We start from the raw sequence: 15,434 nt of genomic DNA on the forward strand, positions 1-15,434 counted from the left end.
ACTATTTTGCTTCATAAAAGTCACAGAGGATACTAGAACATATAGTTATATTCTGTATTTTTCAATTCTACCTGCTTAACATTGGGAAGATCCAAACATGTCATGATTCCTATGGAACTTTACTCCAAGTGGACAAATGGTTTACTTTACCATGCAGTTTTTCTCAGTCCTGAGAGTTCTCTTTATAAGTTGAGCTCTACCAAATCCAAATATTAATGTCACACTGTGTATCTTCCCTATACTGTGCACAGAAATCCATATTAGGTGGCAGGACCAATATTTATTGGAATACAACCCATTTATTTACTAGGAGGTAGTTGCATTGCTAAGGCATGAGGCATAACTAAATGCCTGTCCAAAATGTCTGCCTTTTTGTCTGTACCAATTGGGTACATTTTTAATTGCTTGCTTGAAATGATCACATGAATGTTTGCACTCACTGAACTACCTCTCATGGGGCCAGCAAGACAAGAAAATGGCTGTAGCCTTAATAAGGCAGGGCCTTCTGACTAACTTTTTTGCACTAAAGCTTGTCTTTTGTCTGTATTTGGTTTCTCTGTTCATATACAAATAAAGATATAACTGTTCTAATCGTTCTAACTCATTGGTAGTCATTTACGACGGGCTTTGCATGCACTATACATACATGACAGTGCACATGTTGTACATCATAGCTCCACACAGTCTGCTGCTTAGGTTTTCCACAAGAAAACTTTAAAATAGCAAGTAATTGTAATACACAGGTCATGTCAACAGCAACAATATATATCCAGTGTTTGCCCAATTGGGTTGGAAGCAACCAGCACCCATACATTTCCACACTGGTATTGTTAATCCCCAATGATGTTACATAAGTCATTCTGCAGAGAGCCCAGTACTGATACCTGGTTTTGCACATCATGGAGCTGTCACACAAGAACTAAGATGTTGAATCTCTGTTTGCTGCAGTCTATGCCAGTGCTAATGTAGCATGAATTTCAGTGCTTATGCTACCCGACAATGTATCAAGGTCATCGCCTAACTAGTCTAAGCTATTAAATTGAAATTTACTGAGAATCAAAGAATCCTAAGACGCTACTATCAAAGTGATATAATGTGTGAAGGATTCCCAATGAGATATAGTTTAACAGTTACTTAGAAATCAGTAAATGGAAGCCCTCATATTAAATTTACAAAACAGATATGCCATCAAGGTAGTTTTATTAAGGAGCTAAACAAGATGTATTATTTTTCACAGCAGCATCCCGTCCTAAATGACAATGTGCAACTTTCCACAATTGTACTTTATTTTTACCAATGTCTGGAAACATAGACTATTTCACTAAAATATGTTTTATTCTTACAGGACACACATGTTGTGGGTGTATTATGAGTACATAGAGCTGTGCTCTTACAAGAACAAATGCTAGTTCAAGCTGATATTAGTGTAGTAGCACTGAATGTACATACACATATTACTAAAACACATGAAAAACTACAAATACAGTATTGTGATATCACAGTACAATAAAACTTTGGATGTAATGAACAAAGTGCCTCTAGAAGTACTTTCCAGTAAACTCCTTATAAAAAAACAAACAAATATATTTGGCTCAAAATTTAGATTCTAGAATGTCATCAATATACCCACCCTTTGTAAAATGGCATTTGGAAGATACAAGTTGTCTCTATATGAAAACAATTGAACACCCATTTAAAATAGAAGTAATGTACAGTTTTGACATTTTAAGTTCCATGGTACATAATTCATCTACATGAATCATTTACCTCTGCATGTTTAGTTGCCGATAATTGTTTGTTACGCAGTGTTATAGAAGTAACTAGCATTTTAGCATGACTTTAGTTTTATATTCTAAAATATCCTCAGAACCATATCACATGAATGGTTATCTTGAATTTGGATATATTTTGAAACCACTGTAATAAAAATATTTGTATTTCAACAAAATGTTGGTTTTGAGCCAGGCCCTATATAAGTTTTTTAATTATATTTATATAATATATTTTTGCTTTCATACTCTTCTCTCCTCCAAAGAAAGTGGATTTTCTTTGCATGTAGAAATGTATGCTGTAACTGTACTATTGAATTTACTTTTCCAATCAACAAAGTTTCAAATTTTTATCAAAAATGGGAAATCACTTCGGTATCAAACAATTGTAAGGATCTATGTATTAATAAAGTGGTCTCTAAGGTCATCTAACTTGCACTCTTTATAAACAAACATTGAATGTAATTTTTCTAATATTCTATAAATTTTCCAAATGTATTTTGCAAAATTACATTTGAAACCATTACAGTACAGGGAGTACAACATGTAGATTTTGGACAGACTCAAGCAGTGGTTCTCTTACCAACATCGTTTAGTAACGTGTGACTGCCTAACAGTATCATGTGTTCCTACAGGAACACGTGACTCTCTAGTAGTATCATGAGAAAAGAACAGCGGTTGGAGAATTTGGTCACCCACTGTAATCCCTCTTTTGATAAGTAATACACCATTGGAAAGCACAACCAAAAATGACAAGTGCTGAAAATTGCAGAACTTGGATACACTTTATACAGTACATAGACTCCAGATACTGTGATTATGTCTTTTTTTTTAATACTGTAAATCTATTATGCTTTACTGAAATTTTGATTATGTCATAAATGTTGTTTTGTTAAGAGTGAAATGATTTCAAAATATCACACAATAAAAATATATGGGAAATGGTCAACGCTTTCATGTCATTTTGATGTCTTAATGTGCTTAATAAGTTTAATTATTGTATCCAAGACAACCGCAAACTCCTGTTGGTGACTACATGGAATAGAGTATATAGACAAAGATGGAAAAAAATTCGGTACTCTTTACCTAGCACGGCGCCCACGATTTTGATCGTGGGCATCGCGGCCATTGAATGCACTAAAAATCGGGTGCGACGCGATGCCCGCAATTTCCCATAGGGAACAATGTTAAATTTCTCAATTGACCCGATTTTACTGTTCAATGCCTCAATTGACACGATTTTTCCATAGGAAACAATGTTAAACGGCCCACAGAGGCCAAATAGCCACCCTGAAGTGTGAAATGGCCCCCACAATTGTTAACGCCACCCCACGTTCAACGTCAACCCGAAGCGTGGCGAGCCCGCGAGGGGCGGCGGTACGCGTCCTACGACCTTTTCATACCCCCACTATCCACGTCGGCGTGGAGTTGAGAATAGAATACTGTGACGAGCGCAGCGAGCCACCGAGCCCGAAGCGTGGCGAGCGCACGCGTATACCTTCACAGGTAAACGCGTCCCTTCGTGGGCTTCACAGGTATCCGCGTCCCCTCGCGGGGCTCGCTGCGCTCGCCACGCTTCGGGCTCGGTGGCTCGCTATGCTCGCCACACTATTCTATTCTCAACTCCACGCCGACGTGGATAGTGGGGGTATGAAAAGGTCGTAGGACGCGTACCGCCGCCCCTCGCGGGCTCGCTGCGCTCGCCACGCTTCGGGTTCACGTTGCTCGTGGGGTGGCGTTAACAATTGTGGGGGCCATTTCACACTTCAGGGTGGCTATTTGGCCTCTGTGGGCCATTTAACATTGTTTCCTATGGAAAAATCGTGTCAATTGAGGCATTGAACAGTAAAATCGGGTCAATTGAGAAATTTAACATTGGTCCCTATGGGAAATCGCGGGCATCGCGTCGGTCGCGTCGCACCCGATTTTTTAGTGCATTCAATGCCCGCGATAACCCTTTCAGGTCCAACGTCTAATCAGGCTCAACAGTCCTAGCGCTAGTAGCAGATACAACGGTGAGCCACTTTAAAATAAGAACATGAACATCGTTCAACATTCAATGTAGATTTTTTGAATAAAAAAACAAAAAAAAACAATTAATTTAAACCAGACTGTTTGAATTGCAAAAAAAATAATTTGGACTGCAAGGGGTTCATCTGAATCTGTCTATGAAAACACACTTCACATATTGCTGTACACCCTCGATGTGTGCACTGAATGATCCGTGGGGGTCAGTGTTCTCTGGCGAGAGAACACTGGCAATGACTAGATTTTGACTGCATGCAGTCAAGATCTAGTCAGGTTATAGCAATGTGCGAGATCGCCGTTGCCGGGGGGCATACACAAGGAGCAATCCGTGCTTAATTTCTAGTCAGATCACTTAGAAATAGCCCTCATATTGCCCCGAGCGTATGCCCTTTAACTGTAATCCGCAATATGTTCATCACTCAGCTTCTGATCAAGAGCAGAAAGATACTGGCAAGGATGTTGGTGATCTCATAGGTTTCATGAGGGTTAAACCTGTCTTCCCCTGTTAGTGATCTCATGCTCACTAGCACTACAGGGAGTGCATTGTAAAATATTTTCTGTCTCTGTTAATCTGTTGTGTCTTTTGATACTTACCAGTATTGTAAGTGTGACACAAATATGCTTAACAATATTGGTGTGCAGTGAATCCCTATGCTAGCCAATCCAGCCCACCCTTCCTCATACTGCCATGAGATATGCTGCAGGCTGCAGGAACATGATATTGGAGCATAAGCCAACCCTCTGGTGATTTGCTGCAGGCTTCCATGTGACCTTTACTGACTCGAATCAGAGTGCAGCAAGAGCCTCTGGAATGGCCAAAGGGCTGCATTGAAAATAAAGTGTGTGTGTTCTACTAAATTCCAGAGAACGGTGCTGTTAAAGCACAGATGTCTGCCAATGCATTTCCTTATGATGTACCATTAGTAAAAGCTGCAAATTGTTTATTGACTTAATTTTTGAAGCTATTTGTGCTGAGAAGACAGTAGATAACTACAGTACATTATAACTAAGGGCAATTGTGGCATAAGAAATAACCATTAACCATACTTGCCTACTTTTGAAGACTAGTTTCAGCGAGATTATATCTGGTAGCTGAATTTTGCACAGTGCCCCATTGAAGGGGTGTGTCATGCTCCAACATAAGGTTGTGTCTAGTTCCATATATGGAGAGATTGAGAAAAGAGATTGTGAACGTGGCACCTAGAAGCGTGGGTGAAAGGAATCTTGTAAAATTACTTATATACAAATGTAGATGAGCCCCAGAGCAGTTAGTAAGAGCTACTATACTTGGTAATGTGCTGGGAAATGGTGCTGATGATTCAATGTAAATGTATATATTTCTCATTCTTTTTTTCCCCAAAAATGTAACAGTGTAATGTGGGCTAGGTGAAATGAGGGAGATTGCTAGACTAATGAGGGAGAGAGGGAGATTGCTGCTATTTCAGGGAGTCTCCTGCAGAATGCAGGAGGGTAGGCAACTATGCCATTAACATTGAAAATAACGTTACAATTTTGTTGAGATGTTGTTAAGATCTTTTCTAGTGTTAAGTGAGCTGAGAGGAACATTCAGTACAAGCAGTCATGTTCTAATTTCTCTTCACATGAAGTGAGAAACGAGGCAAGTGTAGAGCATTTCGACATAAGGGTATGAGGTAGGGAGAAGAATTAAGTCTTGTACTTTTCCATTTCACTTTTGACATTATGCTCAGATGGCATACAATACAGGAATAATGAGTGTAGAGCCTAAATAACACTTTTATACAATGGGAGAAATACAACATTTGTTCTGTAGTAAGCTATAGGATGGTTGTTAGGACCAAAATAAATTAAATCTTACTTTTTTTGACAAATATTATTACAATTAATCTCATCTCATCTCATCGCAAAACCGAGATACGATGAGATGCGATATTGTATACAATATTGTTTACACTAATTGTAACGTGTATGGGCACCTGAAGTTTGGATTTTTTGTCCGGTCCCAGACCGGAATGTTTAACGTTGGCACATAAACAGACAAAAATAATTTTAAAAAATACCATTCCACAATCTTTTGACAAAATTTCTTATCTCAATTCCATATACAATGTAAGAAATTAGCATTGGGTGTATGGCATTTTGGACAGGCGCCCTACTCTGACAACACCATACTGTACTTTATGCTTGTGGTAGGCTTGGGTGATGTATGCCTTGTGTAAGGTGTGTATGTGGACTGCTTGTTAGTAAGCTGAAAAAGTTCTGGAAAACAATATTTTAATTACTGCCAATCGACCCAACAGGAATAGGGTGAGAGACCTACAATGATCAAGTAAATTGGAGATTTTAGAAATAAGAGTCAAATTGGCCTTATAAAGAATCAGGTCAGATGTGAATACCTAACTATATGAGACTAGAGGAAACACTATAAAAGTATTGTACAACTGATAAAAATTAAGACGATAGGAAGAATCTCAGATTTCTCTATACAGACCTTATACCTTAAGGAACTGACATTATACAGTGAATGTGTTTATTAAACATGAAATCAGTGGTGTAAGAGAAGGGTGCACTTGGGATGTGAGTGTCTGAGACATGTGTCTGACATTCCCAACTAGATCATATCTCATGTTTTACATATGGTGGAAATACCGTACTTTTGCGTACACAGTTTTTACTTGATGATGCTCATTTTGCGGTCCATTCTGCATCAAGTCCAGTGTGTTTTAATTATTTTAATACATTTTTTAAAATTGTTACCTGAAGATTTTTTTTTCATAAGCTAATGTAAAACTGAGTGCTAAATGGAGGAAATTTGGTTTGAAGTTTGTTTATTTAAACTGAATTTTAATTACTGAGGTTCCCACACAGACTACAGAAACGACTATAACGGTTAATCAACAATTAGCTCATCCTGTTTCAAATATTGTCAGTCCAAAGGTACATATGTAGTGTCTCATTTAACACTACTGTTCCTGGCAGGCACTTAGGAGTCTAAGCCTTGGTGAGAGATAAACTGGACAGATATAAAATACCAGCCAACTGCCAGGTTACATTAGAGATGGTCACTGGTGGATTGGGAACTAAAAGTGGCTCTGGAAAAATTTCTAGAAGTGGTCTCATGTGGGTGGCACAAAATCAAATGTATGAGGAACAAACCAACACCAGAATATCCAGGATTAATATATCACTACACCTACTGTATGTGGAAGCTGTTGGTTTCAATATGCATGGAGGTCTATTGGCCATCAGACCTTTAAGCTGCTGTGACAAACCACAAACCGCCTCATAATACCCCACCTCCCCCGGGCCCCACTGAGACTGAACACAGACCCTAAATCCTCCAGCAATCCCCAAAACAAAGCTCAGTACCAAAATTACCAGAATATCAGAAATATCTACACACCTCACCCCAGTGGAGCCCAGAGTAACCGCAGACATTTGGTACACCCAAAATAGAACTCATTCAAAATTTGCAGCATTGGGTGCTCTGTGAACCAGCAAAGGTTGTTTGTGAGGGAGACTGGAGGGACAGGGCCTCTACTTTGGATAGGGAGACATCTTTAAAAAATAGTCACTGGCTGACAGTTGGCCTCACTAGCGCGTTGGCCTACCCGGAATCCTCCCAGTGGGGGTCTATGGCCAATCTGCTACTGGAGATTTTATAAAGAGGGGCAACTAAAATGGTGCATGGCCTACATCACAAAACCTGGAAAGATTAAAAAAATATCAATCTGTATAGTTTGGAGCAGAGAAGGGAAAGGGGGGACATAATAGAAACTTTCAAATATATCAAGGGAATCTAACAAGGAATATTCCAAGGTCCAGGAGAGAAACATTTTCCAAATGAAGGAAAGTACTAGAACATAAGAAAATGCACTGACACTAGAGGGAAAAAGGGATATTCACGCGAAATCGGAGGAAAAATTACTTCACAAAAAGGGTAGTGGACGAGTGGAATCTAATACCCTTCAACATGATTCATTCCATTAGGTGCAAAGGGGTGTTAAAGAGCCTGGTACTTTATCACTGGCCAATCTGCTCCTAACCATCCCTTTTGAAACCCAGCCTGTAACTTAACAGTCAACGAATTGGCCAGTGATAAAGTACCAGGCATTTCGCCACTTCTCCTCCCTTACCACTGCTTCATACATCTACCCCAAAATGCTCTGTTTTTGGACTTCCTTATTAGTGGTGGCTCCAGAAATGGGGTGCAGCACAGTCCCAAAATCAGATAGAGGAGCCACACCAACTCACTGGCAGTGGATGTGGCTCCCTTTTTAGTTGTTGGACTGTGCTGCAGCCCCACCTTAAACAGGATGCAATTAGAATCCCGGCAGTCGGAATCCCGGCCACGTAGCGAGCACAGCGAGCCTGTAAGGGGGAACGATCCACGTCCCCCCTTGTCAGGATTTTGGCGGTAGGGACCGCCGGGATTTCATACTGATCCCCCTTAAACATACCGCCCAACTTTCCATCCAATCAAAGAGGGACAGTGCGTGTGTCAAAATTTTGGGGGCATGGCCTAGCGGGAAGGGGGCGTGGTCTGTACCCGTGGTGCTGCCGAAAGGCCGCACCCCTCGGTTTTGGCGCTGTAGGGGCATGTCCAGCATTCTTGCACAGCATCTATTCATGGTTGACGGGGGACTCCCAAATGCCCCTCCCCCCGCCGCTGGACACTGCCGGCCCCGGGAGGGACGTGGGAACATCCCAAAAAAAGGACGTAACGGCGATAAGCGGGACAGTTTGGAGGTATGCTTAAGGAAGTCCTGGAACTGAGCATTTTGTACCAATGGAATTGTTTATGCTGATAGGTATGGGTACAGTATATATAAAATAACGTTGTGCTAGTTTGTGGCCTGTCACTGCATGTGCAAACACTGATCCCAATGGTTAATGGTTCTGCCAGCCTGAAGCTTAAAAGGCAAAGTACAGAATATATTGCTTTTGCTACATGACTTAGAGCAGCTGAATTTCCCATTTTGGATGTGCAGAAACATTTTCCCTGTAGCAAAGTATTAGCTTAAAATCATATGCTTTACTGCCATTGTACAAACGTCTGCAAAGCCACATTGCTTCGTAAACTATACTTTCTTTTCAGGAATATGTTTGACCCAAATTACCGCTCCTGTAAATACCATGTGCTTCTCTGCTGCCATTCATTTTCAAGGCTCCGTGAAATTGTGTCTAAGTAATCATCACAGGCAACCAAGCAAGGATTAATGTCTGTAGGATTTGTTCTGTTTTAATGCATTTCAAAATAACCATTTAAATTATACATATTTACGTCAAAATTCTTCCTGGGGTTATTTCTCATAGGTGATGAGATCTACAAAACAAGTAGGATTCAGTCACTTTTTATTTCCACCTGTACAAAATGCAGGACCATCCCTGAGGAAATGCTTAATTAAAGATTGACATTTTAAATGGCCGATATGTAATAGGGTGTGATTTTTAGACTTTTGCGATTTTTGGTCAAAATTGACCAAAATCGCATTTTTTCTAAAAATCGCACATGTAATAGGATGCGAGTCGCGGTAAAAATCGCATTTTTTACCGCGAAATCGCACATTTTAAAGATGCGATTTTCAGGCACACTGAAAATCGCATCCAGATGTTTTCCCATAGTAAACTATAGAACTCACATATGTAATAGGATGCGAGTTCTAAAGTCGCATATGGGAGCTTAAAAAAAATCGCAAAAAAAATAGACCAGCTTCTGACTGGCGAGTTAGGCAGAAACATGCACAGATCATTGAGATCTGTGCATGCTTCTGCTGTAAAAAAATAGTTAAAAAAGTTAAGAAATTTAAATAAAAAACTGGCGTGCGGTCCCCCTCCTCTGCTCTGGATGCGCTGAGATGTTACTTCGTCGGCGTCTGTATTCAGAATGATTTCTGGCCAATCAGGAGCCGACTTTCTCGGCTCCTGATTGGCCGAGAAATCATTCTGTTCAGAGACGGCGAGGAGGAAACATCTCAGCGCCGGGCAAAGTCCTGCAAGCCTGGTACCAGTCTGGAGCAGCGCTGTCACCGGAGGTCGCCGCCGGGGAGCAGGTGAGTAGGATTTGCCTCCTTAGGTACCCCTGGGGACTACCACGGATCCCGGACCCCGGATTCTTCACGCCAGGAGCCCCGGAACCCCAGGACCAGCCCCGGAACCAGGACCAAGGCCCCGGTACCGGACTCTTCTGCCCTGCAGCCCCGGAGCCCGGACCAAGGATCTAGGGACCAACCTACGGGCTCAAGGTAGGTAAGTATCAGTGTGTGTGTGTTTTGTGTGTATTAAAGTTTTATTTTACAGGGTGTCAGTGTGATTTTGTGCACTATTTTTTTCACTGCAGAACTACAAGTGCCAGCGGGCCCTTTAATGCCCCGCATGCTGGGACTTGTGGTTCCCCAAGTCCCAGCATGCGGGGTAGGCTTGCTGGGACTCATAGTTCGCCAGTGTAAAACAATAGTTTCCATTCTTTTTTTTACACAAGTCATCAGCCCAATGCCCACCGGCCAGGGGCATCGGGGACAGCCCCGGACTATCAGCATGGGCTGGTAAGTCCTGGAGGGGGGGGACCCCTTCATTGGGGGGGTCCCCACTTCCCCAGGACCCCTGCCCATGCTGACCAGCCAGGGGGTTAATGCTTTGGCCGCGGGCTTATATAATACGTTTCCCCCGGCTGTGGCATTACCCTGCTGGCTGGTTGTGTCCGGTGCTGGTTCTTAAAATACGGGGGACCCCTAGTCATTTTGTCCCCCGTATTTTGGGAACCAGCGCCGGACCTTGAGCCTGGTGCTGGTTTTATAAAATCCAGGGAACCCCAACTTGATTGTTCCTTTGATTTTATGATACCAGCACCGGCTTTTTGAGCCCGGGGCTGGTAATGCTTAGGGGGGGGAGCGCACGCCGTTTTTTTTCTATTTTTTTTTTACAACACAGCGCACAGTACTGAAAATGTGCTGATTTTCATGACTGAAAATCGCACATTTTCAGGACTAAAAAAGTGCCCGAAATCGCACCATATCGCACTTTTTTGCCGCAAATTCGCATCTCATTACATATGCGAATTTGCGGCAAAAAATGTGATTTGGAAAGGTGCGATTTTGTGCGATATGGTGCGATTTTTGGACTAGTCCAAAAATCGCATCCTATTACATATCGGCCAATATCTATATTCAGCCTTTAAAGACCACTTTATGCAGCGCGGTATCTTCATCTTGCTGTATCATAGTGATTACATTTGTCTCTGTAGTAAGCGTTTTTTATTCTTAGAAAATAAATATTGAACCATTGATGCTAATAAGACAACATAACATATACAGTATAAAGTTAAAATAAAAATGCCGTTATGTCTAAACAGCTAAAAATGAATAATGTAATTAGCCCTCACTTACAAAGCATGGATATGAAATGATAAAAGGATAAACAAAACAAAGTGAATCATAATATCTTCATATTTCAAGGAGGGCTGTCATCTATACAGGCATCCATTTTGTGAACTGAATCAGTATGCAGTCTTCCATTTTATAAGGAACCCGTACCACTGGTTAGCCACCGCCTGACTTATGTTTCTGAAGCCTGACTCTTGTATTCATGAAGCCTGACATATTCATGGGGTACTGGTTACTAGTGAATTTAAAGGATACAGTATATGCTTATGGCTATTAGTTCAACTCATAAAATGTTCATCTGCACTTTGTTTAGGTGACAGGTCTACAGTAAACACAAGTAATATGGATTTTTACTGGTCATAGTATGAGGTAAAACAAGTTGCTAAAATTGAACTCCACCAATCAATCCGTTTCACCATTTTGGTAGATCTTTCAACTGCTTCAATTTACACCCTGAGAAGTGTGGCGGATCTAGGGTCTAAGGGAAATGTCCATAAAGGCATCAATGGTGTACTGCTAGGAGCAAGGTTACAGCTTTAGGAAGGAAACTGACTTGTTTTAGCCAGATGAAACTACAAGTCCCACCATGCCTTGCCACTGTTTTGCTATTAGGGAATGCTAAAAGTATGGCAAGGCATGCTGGGATATGTTGTTTCACAGCAGCTGGAGGGCCACAGTTTGGACATACCTGGTTTAATGGCTTTGTGGCATGTACAAACAGGGCAGTTACTGCCAGTGGCATGACTTGAGGCTTGGAGGTCCCAGGAAAACTCTCTAGGTGGGCCTCCAATTTAATTTCTAAAAGTCATTAGGTGTACATGTGGTGTTGCAGCTCTGTAGGTACCAACATAGCCAAAAAGGGAACCTGCAGATGAGGAGGTAGCTGTACAGAATGCTGGTGAGGACTGGAGGTAGCTATACAGAATGCTGGTGAGGAGGTAGCTGTACAGAATGCTGGTGAGGAGGTAGCTGTACAGAATGCTGGTGAGTAGGTAGCTGTACAGAATGCTGGTGAGGAGGTAGCTATACAGAATGCTGGTGAGGAGGTAGCTGTACAGAATGCTGGTGAGGAGGTAGCTGTACAGAATGCTGGTGAGTAGGTAACTGTACAGAATGCTGGTGAGGAGGTAGCTGTACAGAATGCTGGTGAGGAGGTAGCTGTACAGAATGCTGGTGAGGAGGTAGCTGTACAGAATGCTGGTCAGAGGTTCTCCCAGGGACATACACAATCTCCACCAGCAAACCCAATGACAGAGGAGCCTCTTCAGGTAAGTGGCCGTGTTGGTGTTGTCATGGCTGATGATGTGGGAGTCTTATCCAGATGCCGGAGCTTGGTGGGCCTCCTCCTCCTTGTCAGCCCCTGGACATTTGCCAGTCTAGCTGGTCTGTGCATGGTTCTGTCAAACTCACCAGGCTGGATCTGGTCTATTTAGTTTGCGATTTTTGGTCATGTTTAGGGTGCGATTTGAAAAAATGACATTTGCGATTTTGATGTTCTCTATGAGAAAACATCTGTGTGCGATTTTTTGGGCATGCTCCTCCCAGATAGTGAAGCACCCTCTGAAGAACTGTCAGAGGAGGTAGACTGACAGTGCTGGAGTCACATGTGGCTCAAGAGCCACTGGTTGGCCACCGCTATTTTAGATGATAATAGATAGAAGCTCATTGGTTGCATATAGCAACATCCCATCTTAAATTGAACTCCCATCTTAGTAAATAGACCCCTTTAAATCTGCCTCAACATGGTTTAATATAACTTCTGCTTATGCTATTAACATGACAGCCTGGTTCTTACAGGTCACCACACTGGCCATGATTTAGGTTTGGTCAGTAAGCTACGAACATTGCAGCTTCCCGAGCGCCTGAGCTGCCACCAATTACCCTCGGTAACATGCGAGGGGATGTGTAACGAAAATACATCCCCTCCGCTGTAGGAGAAATCATTGATGGTCACCGAAGTCAGTGAAAATTTACATTTATTTGCGTGCGCCTGGACGAAGACGGGGTGGCCGGCTGGCGTACCGTGATATCAGCTGCCCGCCCTCGGCAGGCCTCGGTCCATCCGCCTACCCATGGGAATGCCTGGCATTTTCATGGGGACGCCCATAAAACACTGGGTGTTCTTATTGGCGAGCCCCATTCCTGCTATCAACCACCCTCGGCCCTCCTTCCTTGCAACAAATGGCCCGTTCGATGACCGTTTGATGCCAGGGTCTTCACAAGCGCAAATACGCACTTGCGCATACGCATGAATCACAAATATCGTAACGTGCCTGAATTAGCCCCATTCTGAGTTAATCTAAATCAGGGTTGCTGACTTTTACCGTCTCCTCTCTGGGAGAACCCTGGAGAGGAGACTGTCAGCAGCACTTCTGGGGGCGGAACCTGACGGAGACATCATTAGTCCCTGCCCCAAGTTATGCAAGTCTCGCAATTCGTGGGCCTCCAAGGAAGGGGTGGGGCTAAATTGGCATGATTTGCATATTTGGCTCCACCGAAAAGCCACGAATCAAGGCAATTTAAAACTCTGCCACCGGGGAAATGGAGGGTTGCCCACCTTTCCAGGGGGCCGGGAAAGGAACCCGATTTTCAGGACCCTCCCGGGCCATTCCAGGAGGGTGGGCAACCCTGATCTGAATTAGGCCAATTGTACATTAGGTAAATAAATAAACTTCCAGGTCTCCACCAGAGGTGCCGATTCTGTGGGTGCTTGAGGGCCCGAGCACCCACGGACATTGATGAGCACCCACCCGCTCAGCTGCGGCCCACCTGCCCGTGTCCCACTGCACTCCCCCTTCCTTGTCGCTGACACAGGTACTGTGTGGGCATTTAGGTACCTGCACTGTGACATTTATGTATTTGGCACTGTGGGGGCATTTATGTATTTGGCACTGTTGCCATAATTTGAATATTGGAGACAACTGTGCTGCATAATATAAATCAGTATTATTTTTGGCCACTCCCCCTTTCCCATGATGCCACTCCCCTATATTTTTGGCTTGAGCACCCACCAGCAAAAACATAAATCGGCACCTATGGTCTCCGCAGATGATGACAAAAAGGAAATTGTATTTATCAGTTTATGTTGTCTTTTTTTTCCTTCTTTCATTTCCTTTGAATATAAATAAGATAAAGCAACATGAAATCACAAAAGGTTTGTTATAGAAATAAATACATTGTCATGTTAGAAATTAAAAAAAAAAAAAAAAATTTAACCAAGGAAGAAAAATAGTATTATTCTATTATTATGTTATTAACATAATAAGAATAGTAAAAAGAAATGAAATCAGTATACAAGGATCCTCATACATCTAAATAGGCTCAGACCTCTGTATTCTTCATCGTGATTTCTTTTCCAGAACATTTTTTATTGCTAAAGTTAAAGATCTTTGCTGTTATTGTCACAAACCTGACATCCCAGCTATTTCTCAAACCGTCAATTTTCCCATCGAAAAATTTCTTCTTTGTGAAACTGAATATGGTTCCAAAGATATAAACTAAATAATTGGTGTGTATGGACTGTCATTGTGCTGTTAAGATGGTTTTTATTTTTGTTTCTATTTTCCTGCTATCTTCTCTGTAGTTTTTTTCTTTTTTTGTATTTGCAATGTTTGTTTTTGTTGTTGCTGTATTTTCGCAATGTCGCTATTATTATGGTATCTTACTTCTTTATAGTCTTCAAACAAAATGCAATAGTAATAGATGGCTTTTCATATGTGTCTGTTACTAAATGAAAATCTATATATACAGTATAAAAGGCTATCTGCTCCTTACCTCTATGAGGTGAAGTACCACCTATGACCACTAGAGGCCACTGGTTGAACCAAATTACGCCTTTGTGTGCTAAAAGGTGTCATAAAAGAAAGTGAAAGCAATTTTTGCAGGGTCACTGATATGTTTCAAACTTGCTGTATATGGAGAGAGGGAGCTGTGAAGACAGAGATTAGAGGTAGGAGCAAATAGGGAATGGGCATGGGGTGGAGAGTTTGTAGGCTAAAAACTGTCACAGCTCAAAGTGAAAGTAAAAACTGTTACAGCTCAAAGTGAAAGTACATTGCATGTTTTTTTTGCTATTTATCTAATTACTGTAGATCTTCTATACCACACCTACACTGTACATTTGTGTTTGAGCAGAAGTACAAAATTATAAATTTACATAATGAACAAGCAAATGCTATTTATATAATACAAGTAGGTCAGTAAAAAACAATAACGTATGTCTGCTTGAAAGTTGTAATTTTCATTGTTCCAACATCTTTTATCCAAAAGGTGGACA

The 15,434-nt window shown here is 41.8% G+C and overlaps 1 protein-coding gene across 6 annotated transcripts in view; it reads left to right on the plus strand.

Annotated features, from left to right (window-relative positions):
• DCLK1 (doublecortin like kinase 1) overlaps positions 1-15,434 on the plus strand; it is a 307,761-nt gene that overhangs the window by 204,202 nt on the left and 88,125 nt on the right. The window contains exon 9 of one of the 6 annotated variants that reach the window (XM_083169789.1): positions 1,346-2,718. The exons of the other annotated variants lie outside the window; for them this stretch is intronic. The gene's annotated coding sequence lies outside the window, so the exon portion shown is untranslated. Of the gene's footprint in view, positions 1-1,345; positions 2,719-15,434 lie in introns of those variants that run through there. 6 annotated transcript variants of the gene reach the window in all.

This window comes from Crinia signifera, chromosome 2 (genome assembly GCF_055691185.1).
Source record: "Crinia signifera chromosome 2, ASM5569118v1, whole genome shotgun sequence".
Taxonomy (NCBI): Eukaryota; Metazoa; Chordata; class Amphibia; order Anura; family Myobatrachidae; genus Crinia; species Crinia signifera.